Source organism: Rhincodon typus, chromosome 6, assembly GCF_021869965.1.
Source record: "Rhincodon typus isolate 14 chromosome 6, sRhiTyp1.1, whole genome shotgun sequence".
Taxonomy (NCBI): Eukaryota; Metazoa; Chordata; class Chondrichthyes; order Orectolobiformes; family Rhincodontidae; genus Rhincodon; species Rhincodon typus.
Window position 1 is genome coordinate 24,285,094 of NC_063337.1, and position 16,998 is coordinate 24,302,091.

The window sequence follows — 16,998 nt, forward strand, 5'->3', positions numbered from 1 at the left end:
CAATCAAACTTCATCCTGGATGGTGTCAATCTTCTTCAGCATTGTTGGAGCTGCACTCATCCAGGCAAGTGGGAAGTATTCCGTCACACTCCTGACTTGTGCCTTGTAGCTGGTAGGCAGACTTTGGGGAGTCAGAGTTGAGTTAGTCACGGTAGGATTCTGAGCTGCTGATCTGTTCTTGTTGCACTTCATATGTTTTGGGCAAGAAATGAGTTTTATATGTGGTAAAGAAACTCCTTTCCCTTTTCTATTTCATTAATTCTTCTTGCCAATGTCTTTGGTGGCAGTTGAAATTTTCTGTGATTATCACCCAATATTTTTTACTGATTTCACGTGTTTGCCTGTGTATTTCTCCCTTTACACTACTTCTCCTCCATTAGTTAGCAGTCTCTAGAAATCCTTACCAATATAATCAATACCATCTTATACTTCGCCTCACTCAACGTGAATACTTTTATATTTTTCTGTTTGTTATGTCTCTTTTTTTCTGTTGCCATTATGTTGTCTCTGAATAATACAACTAATTCTAATGCCCCATTATTATTCCCTTCTTTTAAAATACTTTATTTCCTACCAGTTATGTTCCTGATATTTGAGATTTCCTGAGTACATCTAGCTCATTGATATGAATTAGAGTTCAGGGAATGGCTATCCCAGAATGTCATATCCCTCTTATCTTTACTTTGGTATCATTTTCGCTTGCTAAGGAACTCTTCCTTCTCACGCCAATCTTTCAGACATTTATTGTACTTCCTGGTCTGCCCATCTATGTTCCAATATGTATATAGGTTGTATAGTAGTTCTTTCCCTTTGCTTTCCAAGTTCCACTCTAATTACTCTTAGATGTCATTTGCTTTAGCACCAGGTAGGCAACATATCCTTCTGGATTCTCCATCATGAACAGTCATGTCACCACGCCCCTTAACTTTTGAATACCCTATGTCTACAATCTCTTTATTCTGCCTCAGCTCCAATCCTCCCTTGAACACTGTCCTGCTCCCCAATATCACAGTTACCATTCTACAATTCTCTCCTCTGTCTTTCTCCACAAGTAGATGCTGCCATCTTAACACCGGTATCCAAACATCAAATTATTCATAATATATTTCCAAGGACATCAGCCAGTAGTTGAAGACTACACTGGATTTGCTACTAATTTTGCTCTGAAACACTCAAGGATATAGTGTGGGAGAAATGTAAACAGAATGGTGTTAGAATATAGAGGAAAGGGACTCTTAGGGTGAATTAAAGAGGAAAGCATAATTGTTAAATGCATGCTTCTAGGTACAATATCCAGAAGTAACAACATATTTTGCTCTTCATTCTACACCTGAGAGAATGTTCACAAAGCCAGTCTTCAGTCTTATCTGTCGTAAATGTGAAAACAACCCCTTTCATAGATAAGACAAGCTGGAAATTTCTTTTCTGCAATCTCTTGAGATACTTGAATTATGCAAATTGCCAACACATCAAGTTCCCACATACTCTAGATCAGTGAAATGATGCTACAAAGTATAAATAATTGGCAAATAAATTCATCTTGGAACATGTAATCTCAAATTAATAGCCTCAAAATCAATTTTGAAAAGCTTTTAGTGTCAATATCGGGTGTTCTCTGTCAAGCTTCTGTTGTTGCACCATAACACTGTGAGAGACTTCGCTGATCAGTCTTTTGTTTTTATACATCGTGTTCTTTGAAATCATGTTTTCAACATCAAAACAGATGGGTACAAAAGGTCAGCTGAAGATACACATGTACACACTGTTTGTCACTTCTACCAGCATTGGTGAGTCACTAAGAACGGCAAATCAATGAAATATGATGGAAAACATTGCATTTACATCCCACTTAAAATTAATGCATCTATCTTACCCTAAATATTTGGGTCTTCCACTTTGCAAATTGAGTGGCTTGTAGCATCTAGAATTCTTATCAATCAGAGATGGACTGGCTGCATAAAAAGGCTGAGTAATGTTACGGTAAAGTGAATTTTAATAATACAGGTATGGAATCATTCCCAGGGTTCAGAACATCAATGGTACTAATGCATGTAGCAGGGTAAGTACCATCATTTCATCTTTTTAGTGAACAAGAAGCAAGACCATACCAATCAGAAAGGACCCACTAATTGACTATCCTATTATATAATTGTGATGCCATGTAAAACACTGTTGCTCTATAAAGATCAAAATAAGTGAAACAATTAGTTTAAATTTATGTGGAATTAGAGATTTAACCATATGAGTTTCACATCTAGTTACTATATAGGGCAGGGTTGTTCAAGCATTATGATCTTTTTCTCGTTCAAGGTGTTCCAAAAGAAGTTAAGTAATGTACGGTGTGTGTTTTGCTAAGAAGAAAGAGGCCATGGTTTTGGAGGTAATATATTAGCACGGATAGAGAGGATTAGTTAACTAATAGAAAACAGAGCATTGGGGTAAGGCGGCATTTCAAGATGGCAACCTGTAGCTAGTGGAATGCCACAAGGATCAGTATATTTACTGTGAATGTACTGTTGCAAAGTTTGTGGATGACACAAAATAGATGAGATGACAAATGGAAAGGATGACACAAAGAGTCTGCAAAGGCATATAAACAGGCCAAGTGAATGGGCAAACATATGGCAGATGGAACATAACGTGTGAAAATGTGAAGTTACACAGTTTGGCAGGAAGAAGAGAGGAGCTGAATATTACTTAAATGGAGAAAGACTGCAGAAAGCTGCAGTACAGAAGGATTTGGAAGTTGTTGTACATAAATCACAAAAAGCTGATGGAAAGTTTAGTAGGTAATAGGGAAGGCGAGTGGAATGTTGGCATTTATTTTAAAGGGAATGGAGGATAAAAATAGGGAGGTCTTGCTAAATCTATACAAGACACTGGTTAGAACACATCTAGAATACGTTGCATGATTTTTGGTTCCTTTATCTAAGGAAGGATATATTAGCTTTGGAGGCAGTCCAGTGAAGGTTCACTAGTTTGCTCCTGGGAATGGAAGACGATGCCTTTTGAAGAGAGGTTGAGTAGGTTGGGCCTGTACTCATTGGAGTTTAGATATTAGACCTTATTGACACATACAAGATTCTTTCAGGGCTTGACAGGGGAGATACGGAAAGGTTCTTTCACCTTATGGGAGAGTCGAGAACCAGAGGGAGTCATCTCAGATAAGAAGTTTAAGACACTGAGGAGGAGGAATTTCTACTCTCCGAGGATAGTGAATTAGTGGAATTCTTTAATGCAGAAGGCTACAGTAGGTTGCAGAGGCTGGGTCTTTAAGTATATTCAATGCTGAATTTAACTAATATTGATCTCAGTTCATCTCTAGTGGAGCACATTGCAAAATAGCTGTGGTGGCTGACACATGAAAGGGCAAGTCCAAAATGTGCTGTCTTCCAGGTTGGATTTTCCTCCTCAATTAGCTTGCTTTGTGGATAGTTTATTGCAGAGGACAGGGCAGGAGGAAGAGAGGGGAATATTTGAATGTGTGTCTGGCTCAGTCCCCTCCCAGTCACTCTCTCACTTACTCTCCAACCCCCAGTCATTCTTTCACGCACTCAAATCATCTAGCCAGCCCCAATCAGTGACTCACTCACACACAGCCACACCTCACTCATCCATCCAAACCCACAGTCAGTCAATGTGTCACTTACCCAATGAGATGCTCCAGCCAGTCAGAGACTCACCCACTCAATGAGCTCCCAGTCACTCACTCACACACTCGCCCACCCACCCATCCATCTGATCGCCCCAGCTGGTCAGATACTAACTCACCCAGACAGCTAATCGCTGAATCCCTTACCCACCCAGCCCCCAGTTAGTCCCTCACTCACTTACCCATTCAACAGCCCCCAGTCAGTTGTCCATCAACCCACCCAAACCCCTGGTTCTCCTGCCACCAAACCTAAACTGATGGTCTGCCAAACTTGCATGACCCTGTTGATGCCCCAGTCCCTGTCATTATCCTTCTCCCTAAGCCAGCGTCTTCCTGAATGCTCTCTAGTCCATCTGGCATCAAGCTGAGTTAGATCATTCAGGTTTTGCAAAACTCTGCTCCTCCAAATAATAGACTTTTCTCTCGTCAGTAGCAAATGTGGAAAAGAACTGGCCTCTCTTGGAGGAGCAGTGCCTTTCAAAGTCTTCCAGTTTCACTTCCCTGTATTTTGAAGTATGGATTATGGGCCTCACAGAACACCTCATTGGGCCATACTATGGCCTATAGGCTGCCTGTTCAGCAAACCTATTATAGAGTTAACTAATCTCATTTGGCTGGTGCTGAGGGAGGGGAAATAACAAATCTATCAATTGCACGCAGTTTTGGTCTCCCTACTACTTGTCATTAAGGGAACTGAAGAGAGGTTCACTCAACTGATAGGCAAGACTGCCATATGAGGAGAGATTAGTTCAACCGGGCCTGCAGTCACTAGCGCTTAGAAGAATGAGAAAGGATCTGATTGAAATGAATAAACTTCAAACAAGGCTGGACAGACTAAGTACAAGGAGGCTGTTTTGTTGGTTGCAGAGTCTGAAAACAATGGGTCACAAGCTCAGAAAATAGGGTAGGCTACTTAGAATTGAGATGAGAAAAAGTTTCTTCATTCAAAGGGTAGTCAGCCACTGGAATTCTCTAAGAAGGCTGGAGGCCAAGTCACTGAATATATTCAATAAAGAGATGGATACATTATTAAATTATAAAGTCAGGAATATGACACTGAGATAGAGGAACAGCCATGATCATATTGAATGGAGTAGCAGGCTTGAAGCCCTACTCTTGCTCTGAATGTCCAAGTTTCTATGGTTCTATTAAACGGTACCTTTGCTCATGATTGTTATGGTGTTACATTTCCCTGAAAGACATGTATGTAGAGAGGACTGACTTCATGGGTGATGATCTCACCAACGCTCACTGAGACTGATGCAGCATTTGGCACTGGTCAATCCAGATGTGGCTTTCACCATCGCCAAAACAGACTGTGTTTGAACTATTATGCACGGTCAACTTATTTATATATTTCAGCTGTGCTTCTGACGTACAGCGGAAATGCAATTAGGAATGTCACAGGGGTCAGCAATAGGAATTCTGTTTGGCTACAGTTAATTTCTCTTTTGGTATGGTGGGGAACATACATCACTATTGACAAATTAGCTTTTAAAATTTAAGGAACAATCAAGAATTGGCCACCTACCTATCATTCCATCTTAACAAATATTGTGTACATGTTGGCATTTTTCTGACTTTAGCATTTATTTAATTTGGTTCCCCTGGAAATATTCCCGCTTTCGAATTAGTTTATTCGAGTTACAATTCTTTAACCACTTTAAATGAATGAAACCTGACTCAGAATGTCCAATTACATTTGGTAAAGATCCCTCATCTAAAATACTGAGGCCTCTTTTGTTTCCTTAAGCTAGTTTGTATCTCAAAACCATTTTGCCTATTGCCCATTCTTAAAGATAATGTTGCCCTCACTGTGCATTTTGGATTGATATCAGGTGTCATCCAAATGGTAACACTCTGTTCTACAACTGAGTTATAAAGCTGAGTGTTCAACTCCCACTCCAGAAACTTGAACACAAAATTTAGATCAAAACTCCAGAGCAGTACAAAGGGAGTGCTGCACTGTTGCTATTGATCTTTCCAGTCCAGAATATGAGACAAAAGGCTGAATCTTACATTTTATTAGCTAACTGTGAGTTGTATTGAGTTTCTTGGATGGATCCTCGCTGTGAAGCCCAGGTGGGTAAAAGTATGGAGATGGATCATGTTGAGTAGGATGCTCCTGCCAGAGTCCTCTGCTCTGCCTGTTCTTTTTCTTTCTTTTTCCTTTTATTTCCTCTCTGTTTTTGCTTCCTCTCTCCCCTTAGCACCGGAGGCGAATACTGGTACAGCGGCAGGTGCCAGGAGCAAGTCCCCAGATTAGCATGTAGGCTATGAGCCCCAGAACACCACGAGCAGCGAGCCCTGGTACAGCATGTGGGCTGTAATGATGATAATGCTGTTCAATTTTTAACTTATTTTTTAACTCTGTAAGTAAGCAACTACTTTTATTTCTCTGTTGTATCCATGAATTGTACCTAGGTACTTGTATCTAAGATGTTGCCATAAGGAGGCAGACATTATAAAAGCTTTTCACTGCACGCCTACAATGGAGTACATATGATTATAAAAGGGTATTGTAGTGGATTTCTCATTCAATTAGTGAATTAGTTTTTAATGAGACATGTACTCAAGTAAAGGGATACAGGAGTACAGTGCAAAACGTACAATGTCACCATTCTGAGCTCCATCTTAGTAAAAGGTATCTTGATACAAAATCTTAGGCATAAAGCAGAAGATGAAGAAATAAAAGTAAACATTCAACATTAGAGTCCTTCTTAAGTGCTTGGCCATGGGCCTGGATCCAGGCCTTTCCATCCTGACTCAGACACCGACACCAGCAAGAAGCAGTTGGCCAGACTTGAGTCCTTTCACTGCCCGTTACCATCTTGCCTCTACTGATGACGTTGTTGCCATGAGTCCATGCTGGGCCAATCTCAGCAAAGCAGCTGCTGCTGAAGCTGCTGGGGCACACACCGAGCACTGGACCCAAACTCGCCTCCCTCTACCACCAACAGGAACACGACGCTCGCCTCCCACTTCCACCACCAACAGGAACACACTCTCACCTCCCTCCACCACCGCCAGGAACACACTCTCACCTCCCTCCACCACCACCAGGAACACACACTCGCCTCCCTCCACCACCACCAGGAACACACACTCGCCTCCCTCCACCACCACCAGGAACACACATTCACCTCCCTCCACCACCACCAGGAACACACATTCACCTCCCTCCACCACCACCAGGAACACACATTCACCTCCCTCCACCACCACCAGGAACACACACTCGCCTGCCTCCAACACCACCAGGAACACACTCTCACCTCCTTCCTCCAACACCGCCACCAACAGGACAAACTCAGCTCCCTCCTTTGCCGCATCCCAAAACCAGAGCAGCTCATTCCCGCCTCCCTAACCTGTTCTTCCTCCCACCTATCCCCTCCTCCCACCTCAAGCTGCATCTCCATTTCCTACCTACTAACCTCATCCTGCCCCCTTGACCTGTCCGTCTTCCCTGGACTGACCTATCCCCTCCCTACCTCCCCACCTACACTCACCTTTACTGGCTCCATCCCCGCCTCTTTGACCTGTCTGTTTCCTCTCCACCTCTCTTCTCCTCTATCCATCTTCTATCCGCCTCCCCCCTCTCTCCCTATTTATTTCAGAACCCCCCTTCCCCTCCCCCATTTCTGATGAAGGGTCTAGGCCCAAAACGTCAGCCTTCCTGCTCCTGTGATGCTGCTTGGCCCGTTGTGTTCATCCAGCTCCGCACCTTGTTGTCTCAATTCTCCAGTGCCCTGTATGACTGTAACAAGAATCCCCTGTTCCTGTATTTGAATCCTATTGCTACGATAAAACAGTTATAAGAATCATTTCATTTATTCAAATGCTGTTGTTTCTATGCTTCTAATCCCAAAGTACCATATTAAAATTATGCCGTGAATTATTTGAGCTGGTTTAAAGAATTTCTGCATAACTGACACTTCTGAACAATAGGTTACTGGACTGGAGAGATTCTAGTTTATTAATTGATGTACTGCCTGTTTTCTAAGGTGGGTACAGAAGATCCTATGGCAGTATTTGAGGAGAAGAGGAGTTAGCCCTGGTGTCCCCTTCAATATTTATTCCTCAATCAATATCATAAAACAGATTATCTAGTTATCTTCGTTTTTGGGGGTGTTATTTGTGTGCAAAATTACCTGTCATTTTTCCTATACTATAATAAATATTTCACTTCAAAAAGTATTGAATTCATGGTCAACAGCTTTCGAATATCCTGAAATCATAAAAGGTGAAATGTGGATGCTCTGTCTTTCATTTTTTACATGTTCTTCAATTTTCTCAAACAATTCTTGTGAAGGATTTTACCTTTCATTCAAATCGAAACACTAATTTGAATTTTAGCCACTCTCCCTCCATTCCATATATTCTCAGTCGTTGAACACCATTAACATTTTTCCTTGGCTAACTTCCAGGATGTGTGTTGCAGCAGTGTGGATGTTAATGATCCAAGAACTGTAAATGGACATGAAACTTTTGTTCACTTTTTGTAACAAGCATGATGCAAATTTAAAGGCAATGGTGGCTTTAAAAGCACAGGGTTTCATTGACATCTTCATTCAGAACATCGGAGAAAATGTGACCGGGAGAAGTCAGCTGGCACATTGCCACCTCAGTGTTCTGTGCCATGCAGGAGCAGAAATCTGGTTGTGATCCCCTACAGCAGAGAGTTCAAATCTCAGCCATTAAAGTGCAAAACGCCAATTCAGACAAATATCAAGCTACTCCTGCACTACAATTTATTCAAATTTAGAGCCATGCAACATGTCCAAGAATAAAACATTGGAACTATTTGAAATATTCAACATACCGCTGAAAGGTTTTCGACTTTAATGTTAACTTTGTTTTCCTCTCTCTGTAGATGCTCCGGACATGTTAATTGCAACATGTTCTGCTTTTATTCTTTTTCTTTTAAAATTGTAGCAAACTCTACAATTCTGGCAGACAGCATATTATTGTCAAAGATCATAAAATTGCAACAAGTCTACCTACAGCATAGAGTCATGGCGTTTCACAGCACAAAAACAGACCCTTCTGTCCAACTCGTCCATGCCGACCACATATCCTAAATTAATCTAGTCCCATTTGCAAGCATTTGGCCCATATTCTTCTAAACACTTCCTTTTCATGTAACCATCCAGGTGCCTTTTAAATGTTGTAACTGTATCAGCCTCCACCACTTCCTCTGGCAGCTCATTCCATATACACACCACCCTCTGCGTGAAAAAAGTCGCTGCTTAGGTCCCTTATATATCTTCCCCTCTCAGCTTAAACCTGTGTCTTCTAGTTTTGGATGCCCGTAAATGATTTTATAAACCCCTATAAGGTCATCCCTCAGCCTCTAACCTTCCAGGGAAAAGAACCCCAGCCTATTCAGCCTCTCTCTATTGCTCAAACTCTTCAGCCCCAGCAACATCCTTGTAAATCTTTTCTGCACCCTTTCAAGTTTAACAACATCTTTCCTATAGCAGGGAGACCAGAACTGGACAAATAGACTGCAGTGGTTTAAGAAAGCAGATCATCACCACCTTCTCAAGGGCAATTAGAGGCGGACAATGAATGTTGGCCCAGATAGCAATGCCTATATTCCAACAAAAAGATGTTTTAAAATTGTTGTCATTTCATCAAACCACGTTGCAGTCTTTCGAATGTGAAATGAGATTATAGTTCTGAAGAATTCTTCAGTATATAAATAGGAACTTATTATGACAACCGGCAAAAAATTTTCTAGCTTTATATAGAAGAGAACGAGATGTTTATATTCTCTCATAGGATGTAGGTGTCATTGGCTGGGCCAGCATTTGTTGCCCATCTCTAGTTGCCCTTCAGGTGCTGGTGGTGAGCTGCCTTGTTGAGCTGCTGCTGGAGGTAGATGTACAATGCCATTTGGGAAGCAATTCCAGCAATTTGACCCACAGTGCCTCATGGATGCAAGTCTTGAGTTGCTGGATCTATTCGAAGTCTGTGCTACTTAACACGGTGATAGTGCCAAACAACTCAGTCAGCAGTGGTGCTGCCAAACCACTCCAAGGAATGGATATTGAAGTCCCCCACTCAGCAATATTCTGCTCTTTGCCACCCTCAGTGCTTCCTTCAAGAACAGTTCTTCACGGAGTTCCAATTCATCAGCCGAGAGAGGTAGGCAGTATGTGGTAATCAGCAGGAGGTTTCTCTGCCCATGTTTGACCTGATGCCATGAGACTTCATGGAGACAATGCTGAGGACAGTATACCATTCCATCACCACCTGTCCTGCTCGGTCTGCCCTGCTGGTGGGACAGGTCATACCTGGGGGTGGTGATGGTGGTCTAAGTGACATTGTCTGTCAGGTATAATTCCATGAGTATGACCATATCAGGCTGTTGGATATTTCAAGCCAACAGCATTATCTTATAATGTTAAGAAAAAAATGTCATCCTACTGGCCCTGCCACATGATGTTATTAGAATGATTTGAAATCAAATTGTGAACATAATTGAATAAGGCTACTCAAGAATAAGTTACCAGGAAAGACCATTGAAGCAAATTTTAGAAATAAGATCATCATAATTAATAAAACCAACTTGTCCTTGTGTAGATATTTGGTAGATATTTGTTATTAAGGATCTCAAGACAAACAGGTCTTGTAGTACAGTGTTAGTGTCCCTACCTCTGGGTCAAGTCCTCCTGGTTTGACTCCTATGTCAGGACTTGTCCACAGAAGATGCAATCATAATGTGGGCAAAATGATTTGATTAATAGACTGCAAATCCTTCCAATAAGCCTGAGAGCAGAAGAGTATACTGATCAGCTATCCTGCAGAAGACAATGGCAAAACATTGCAGTACTTTGTAGTACATAAACATGAACCAATCTGCTGAAAGTCTGTGGCTTCTAAGTCAGAAATGAGCGTTTGAATAAAACAATAGAAAGACAGTGGTGTTGAAAGATATCGGCCAAAGATGAGAAAATTGTGTTGAAGTACAGAACAATCATATCTGACTAAAATGGTAGAGTGAGTTGAATTGTTTAAGTCTTGTCCTATGCTCCTATGTTATTTTCAATATGAAAGTGCAACCATTTAACAGAACTACTTACTTGGAATGCTTATATTAATAGATTAATAATTCAAAGGCCAGGCAATCTAGAAATGTAAATTTAACTCCAATTTGTTTGAGAACTTAAATGCAGTTTCAAAACATGGGAATAAAAATGTGGTTTCAATACATGGTCACAACGCTGTCAGGTTTTCAGCAAAACCCAATTTATTCAATCCTTTTTGAATAAAGGAGTTGTATTTGCTATCTTCCAATTTAGTGGCACCTTCCCTATATCAAGGGCATTTTGGAAAATTAAAACCAATAGATCAGCTACTTCACAAGCCCCTTCTTTTAATACCTTAGGATCAAGTTGATCAGAACCTGGGGATTTGTCAACCTACAGATCCAGCTGCAGTATCACTGCCATTGGGATCGGTACTAAGATCCCAACTATCTGCAATAGCCCAGATATTCTAAAGGCCAGACAGTCATTTGTTTTGGAATGCATACTGGAATAGTGCTTTGGGAACATGTGGAATTCTGAATGGAGCTGTCTCTGAGGGGATGGCCTAGGATAAAAATTCTGACTGTTAATTCACTTGCATCTAGAATCCTCCAAAAAAGCACCTTAAAGTCAGAAACCTCTAAGTGTTCAGACTCATGTAAGCCTAATAGTTATCCAGAAAATATTATGCCCAGCTCACCATCACCTTCTCAAGGATCATTAGGGCCTAAATGCTAGCAGCCAATGATGACCATGTCCCACAGGTTAAAAAAAAAGGAAAAAAAAAACCAAAGAACTGCGGATGCTGTAAATCAGGAACAAAAACAAAGTTGCTGGAAAAGCTCAGCAGGTCTGGCAGCATCTGTGAAGGAAAAAACAGAGTTAACGTTTCAGGTACGGTGACCCTTTCTGTTCTGAGGAAGGGTCACCGGACCCTAAACATTAAGTCTGTTTTTTCCTTCACAGATGCTGCCAGACCGGCTGAACTTTTCCAGCAACTTTGTTTTTGTTCCACAATGCGAATGCATGGCTAGATGTTTGGCTGGCATTTTAAGATGACATTGGCGCCAGTGATGCTGGTCCATTCCAGGACATTCAGTGAGTCCTGAGTTCTTCTGGCTATGGTGACTGGTAAAACCGGGCTGACATCTAACAAGAGGAGCACCATGGTGATGTGGTATATAGATAATGAGATGATATGGCACAAAGTCTCACAAGGCGTAACTGAGAGAGCCCTCCCTTAAACTTGACAAAATTGAAACTTAGCCAAAATGTCATAAGATTCCGTCCTCTGTTCCTGTAAAGTTGGCTGCAACTACTTATGATACATGCACTTGCAATTTATAATCCAGTTCTAAAGCAAGTGGTGGTTATTATGTTGCCTTCAGTTTCTAAAAAAAAGGTGACAGTCTGCGACCACAAATTGTAACTGTTGAAAAGTCAGGAATAAATTAACTGTGTGACAGAGTTGGAAGTTACACGTGCCCTTGCAGAGCCACAATTGAGAAAACTAGCTGCCTTGTAAATATTTTACTTTGACACAGGATTAAAGGATGGCAAAGGATCATCATTCCTTCCAATATGAAGAACCAACTAACTGCAGAATTAAAAAATAAACAGCCTGTGTGTTTGGACAACTCAGCAAAGTTGAAACATTTTAAACATTGCACAATAATTGGTTTGCTCAAGTTTGTTGGCCATCAAGGTATATTCAACGTAATAACAGCAACAGACATAACATGAATGACGTCCACATTTTATAAACAAAGTAGATAAGGTCATTGGGATTAGGGACAGTTCCACTTACCCGGATTCATTTAATGACAACTGTTGGCTTTAGCTTTTTGATAACATACACAGTAGCGCCAACAATAGGAAAGAAAGCTGATATCCATGAACCGATGCCATAAGAGTCCAAAGATGTCAAGTGGTCAAAGGTTAGAGGAAGCAGTAAATATGCTCAGAACCTTTTAGCAGTGTTAATAAATATCAGATTTAGTAAAAGTAATAACTATATCACAAAAAATCCCAAGCAATGATTTGACAAGAAATAGAACACTTTAAAAGGGCAAAATCAAAATTGTTTATATTTTTGGATGTAATGCTGGAATTCTATTGACCAAGACAATGATAATGAGATTTGGTACATAATTATTTACTGAAGTTGTACATAACTATTTGAATAATTTTCATTCATGAAACTTTGATTTCACATCCTCATATGATGAGAAAACGTAGAAGGAATGCCTTTGCTTGAAAAATATACTAATATTCTATAATACATATGATGGCAAAATTCTTGTCAAATATTTAATGAGTTACATCACACTGAAAATTCATAAATAAATACTCCAAACTATAATTTCTATTTACAAGTGCATGAACTCCTGAAGTCTGGTTCAAATCTTTTCTGTTTTGAAATGCTACCAGCTGAAAGGTTTAGTATTTAACAAAGACAAATATCAACCTGTGTATAATTGGCTGTCAATCACAGATACTGACATACTTTGCTGTCCTCTTTGCTTCATCCACATGTGTGGTACATAGGTACACACAGAGTATTAATGCCATCATGGCACAGTGTCATCTCTCACTGGCTGGTCTCCTTACAGATCAATTTGACAGTTTTGTTTATAAATACCCATCATGTGTTTAAGGTTCCATATATTTTATGGGTAATGTCTTGAATTGTGTTTACAATAGAAATATAAGAGGAATATCTAAGAAGGGCAAAACTGCCAAGAAAAACTCAATAGAGATGACTTCAAAGAGCGTTATACCCCAATAATGCACAACCTGAGATATTCACAGTTAGGACGACAGAACAAGATGTGAATTAATGGTGGCGTCAAGTGACCACGGGCTTAAAATTGGACACTTTAATTTGACCCACAGCCAGATAAATCGGGCCTGGCAGAAAATTGGCCAAACTAAATGAAACAGCAGCCAGCAGCTATCAGCTACAGAGAACAGGGGAAACTACAGTCAAAGAGGTCACAAAGGTTCAGGGGGATCCAGTTACAACCAGCCTGAGGGTTGTGTATTGGAGAAGTATCAAATAGACTTTCTGGCACCTTGACTTCCAGTCAGAGCCTGAGGTTGTGCACCTCGCACCTCCCCAGCGTGGCAACAGTGAAGGATGTTGGCATGACCTCAACGCATGCATTGAACTCCGTTCACGACCACATTGGCCAAGGGCCACCCAATATCCTGGAAGGTTGGGGGTGAGGGGGATAAAAACATATGTCTGGAAACACCCCCTCCATGAATACTCAGAGCAATACTTGTGGCAGAAGACTGTGTGGCAACCAGGAGAAGATCTGTCCCGACCTACAAGACCCACTTTTATGGAAGAAAGTCAGCCCTACATCAAAGAGAAAAGAGATTCCAATGGACTAGCTCAAATACATAGCTTGTTATGGGTAACATACTTTCTCAGATGATAGAGCTAGATAGAGAGTAAAAGTTGTTGGAATTTGGGAAATGCTCATATGTTGTTTTCAATAAAGAATATTTTGTTAATAAAATCAAATTGAACCACAAACTGAATTCTGTGTCCCTTAGTCCACCTCACCGACAAAAGCACTTGGGTAAAATGTTTTTAATACGTAAATTGTTCGAAGTGTCAAAGCACAGGCAACAATGGGAATTGAAAATGTAAAGTTTGGTAACAGGACTGCTACTTGGATATTTCCTGCTTAATGCGATTGTCATTCAAACAAAGTGAATAATGTAAAGGGAAAATTGATAAAACTCTGAGTTTAAAAATCTTTGTCTCCTTCAGAAGTTTCCTTATACTTGCACATCTGTCCACAACATTCTGCCTTGAGTTCTGCTTTGATGATTTTCTGTTGAAATTTACAAAAATAGTTCTGAAACTTAACCAAAAGTTTCTTCAGTTTCGAGTAGAATTTAACAGGAACTCTGGAAGTGAACAATCCACCCAGAGAAAAATATTCATTTTTGTTTAAGTATATAGCTGGAAGATTTCTCTATACACTACAAAGAATTGCATATCATTAATAATGAATGTGTATAGAAAAATGGCATCATTATTATGCAGTTATGTTTGGAGCATGACTTCTCTTAAAAAGCAGAACAGGTTCTGTGAGGCATTAACAGCTTTTCTGGAGGCTCATTGAGTTCAGCTAGTGAACCATGCAGTAGGATCCTGGATACAATCTCAGAATCACAGGATAGCAACAGCAAAGAAGAATACAGCCGTTCTGGTCATTAGTCTATTCTGGGTCTCTGCAGAAGCAACTCACAATGTTAATCTCCCCCGTCTTTTTTCTCTCGTTCTGCAAATCTTCTCTTTCAGATGATTATCTATTTCTCTTTTTGAAGGCCTTTTGCTTAATCTGTCCCCACCACACTCAGGAAGTCCACTCCAGGCCCGAACCATCATCTTAAATTGGTGCCTCTGGTTCTGAATTCTTCTACCAATGGAATCAGTTTCTCTTATCCACTCTGTCTAGAAGCCTCATGATTTTGAATGTCTCTTCAAATCCCATCTTAAACTTCTCTTCTCCAAGGAGAATAGTTCCAGCTTCTCCAATCTGTCCATCTAACTGAAGTTCCTCATTCCTGGAACGTTTCTTGTCAATCTTATCCACACAGTCTAAAGTCTCCAAATCTCTGATAAATTGTGGTGCCCTGAAATGAACACAATCCTCCAGTTATGCTAAGTTTGCTGATCTTGGCTGTGGCAGTGCTACTATTGGTCTCATTTCCATTGGGAGCATATAAGAAAATAATAAACCTACTTATTAATAAATGCCTTCTGCAGTCTTTGTGAAATCATGCTGTTGACTTGCATTGTGCACACTTGGCAAGGAATTTTAAAATGACAGTCCAAGATTCAATGGCAGGAACTATAAGCTGCCAGGAATCTACTGGAATCTGCTCTGGGTTTTGTCATGGCCCTTCAACTTTGTCATTGCAAAAGTATCCTGTTTCCAGGATTTCCAGCCAATTCCATAGAATGGACAGGATGATGCATTGATTTTATCAATGCCATAATCATGCTCCACAAATGGCCTTCCCATCTTTGCACATAACCCATCCCTCAGTCTCACAGCCCTTTGCTTTTTCTCCTTGCAGAGAGAATTAGAGCCTGGCAGGGATGTGGTCCTCCAGGGAAAGCCTACTTGTTAAACACTAGCAACGAATGCCCCTCTCACCCATTGAGAAGCAGGTCTTGTTCCATGAGGCTGCAGATATCATCATGTCTTGCCATGAAGTCCTCAGCCTTTTAAATGCACTGGCACACAGACATATTGGGAGACCTGATTCTGCCTGTAGACCTTGCTATGGGGCACTTCTTTCCTTTGCATTGGATTGCTGTGCCCATGCCCTCTGTCTTGTAAAGGACACGTTATGCCTCTGTGTTGCAAATGCCAACAGTGCAACCTTTATAGAAAGGATATGCTTACAATCCTGGTACAGAATCTTTGGGAGAATGCAGTTGTTGGACAACTGTGGCTCATCCCTGTTTTGCTCTTACTACTCCCAGTGGTTTTGGTTTGGCGTTTTGCCCCTTCCTCATCAGAGAATCAAGGTAGAATTGCCCGGGTGATGCTGACAGCAGTGAAATGGAGATGAAAGTGAGTGAAATGCAATAGAGGTGAGCTCCAAGGAGTTCAAACTCACCTGTCAAGCTGCGAAAGTACACTCTCGAAAGAAATGCTTAGAACTCCAGCCTCTTATCTGGGAAGGTCTGCTTCCCTTCAGTTTCACTGTGTGAAAGTTTCCCAGTTTCAATGCACAATGGCCCCCTGCTCAGCCAGGATGAACTCAGAGTTCATGGAACACAAGCCCAAACTCCAGGTTAAAGCAAGAATCAATAGCTTAATTGATTACATAAATTATGTACACAATTGATAAACGGAGGGGGTTCACCCCCTCTTCTGACTGCAGTCCTGACCCAGTGAAATCTGGAAGTAGGTGAAATCATGTCAAGTTTCAAGTTTTGTCAGGCTTTAACCCCCAACTTTCCCCAAACTTGCCATTTTGGTAGTTCATATTCTGACATTATTTTCTGGTTTTGTGAATGGAAGAAACTTTAGATAATGTTTAAGTCATAGGTACACAGCAAATGCATTCTTGTAATTAATGATTCCTAGGGAAACTAGAATCTCCTGATAACAGGCTGAGAAGAAAGATTTGTAGAAGTTGTAAACAAGCTGATTAAAATAAATGCTTTTGTTAAATTAGCAGATACAGTTCTCAAGAAATGCATTAATATTTTCTTCTCACTATCTATTTGTATAATTTCATGACCTGTATATTTATTGTTAAACTTTGATATTA

The 16,998-nt window shown here is 40.6% G+C and overlaps 1 long non-coding RNA gene across 1 annotated transcript; it reads left to right on the forward strand.

Moving 5' to 3' along the window:
• Positions 1-1,929: 1,929 nt before the first annotated feature.
• LOC125483398 lies at positions 1,930-7,765 on the forward strand. The gene is made up of 3 exons (XR_007262343.1): positions 1,930-2,059; positions 5,863-6,024; positions 7,657-7,765. It is a non-coding gene; the product is annotated as an uncharacterized LOC125483398 (long non-coding RNA).
• The last annotated feature ends 9,233 nt before the right edge of the window (positions 7,766-16,998 follow it).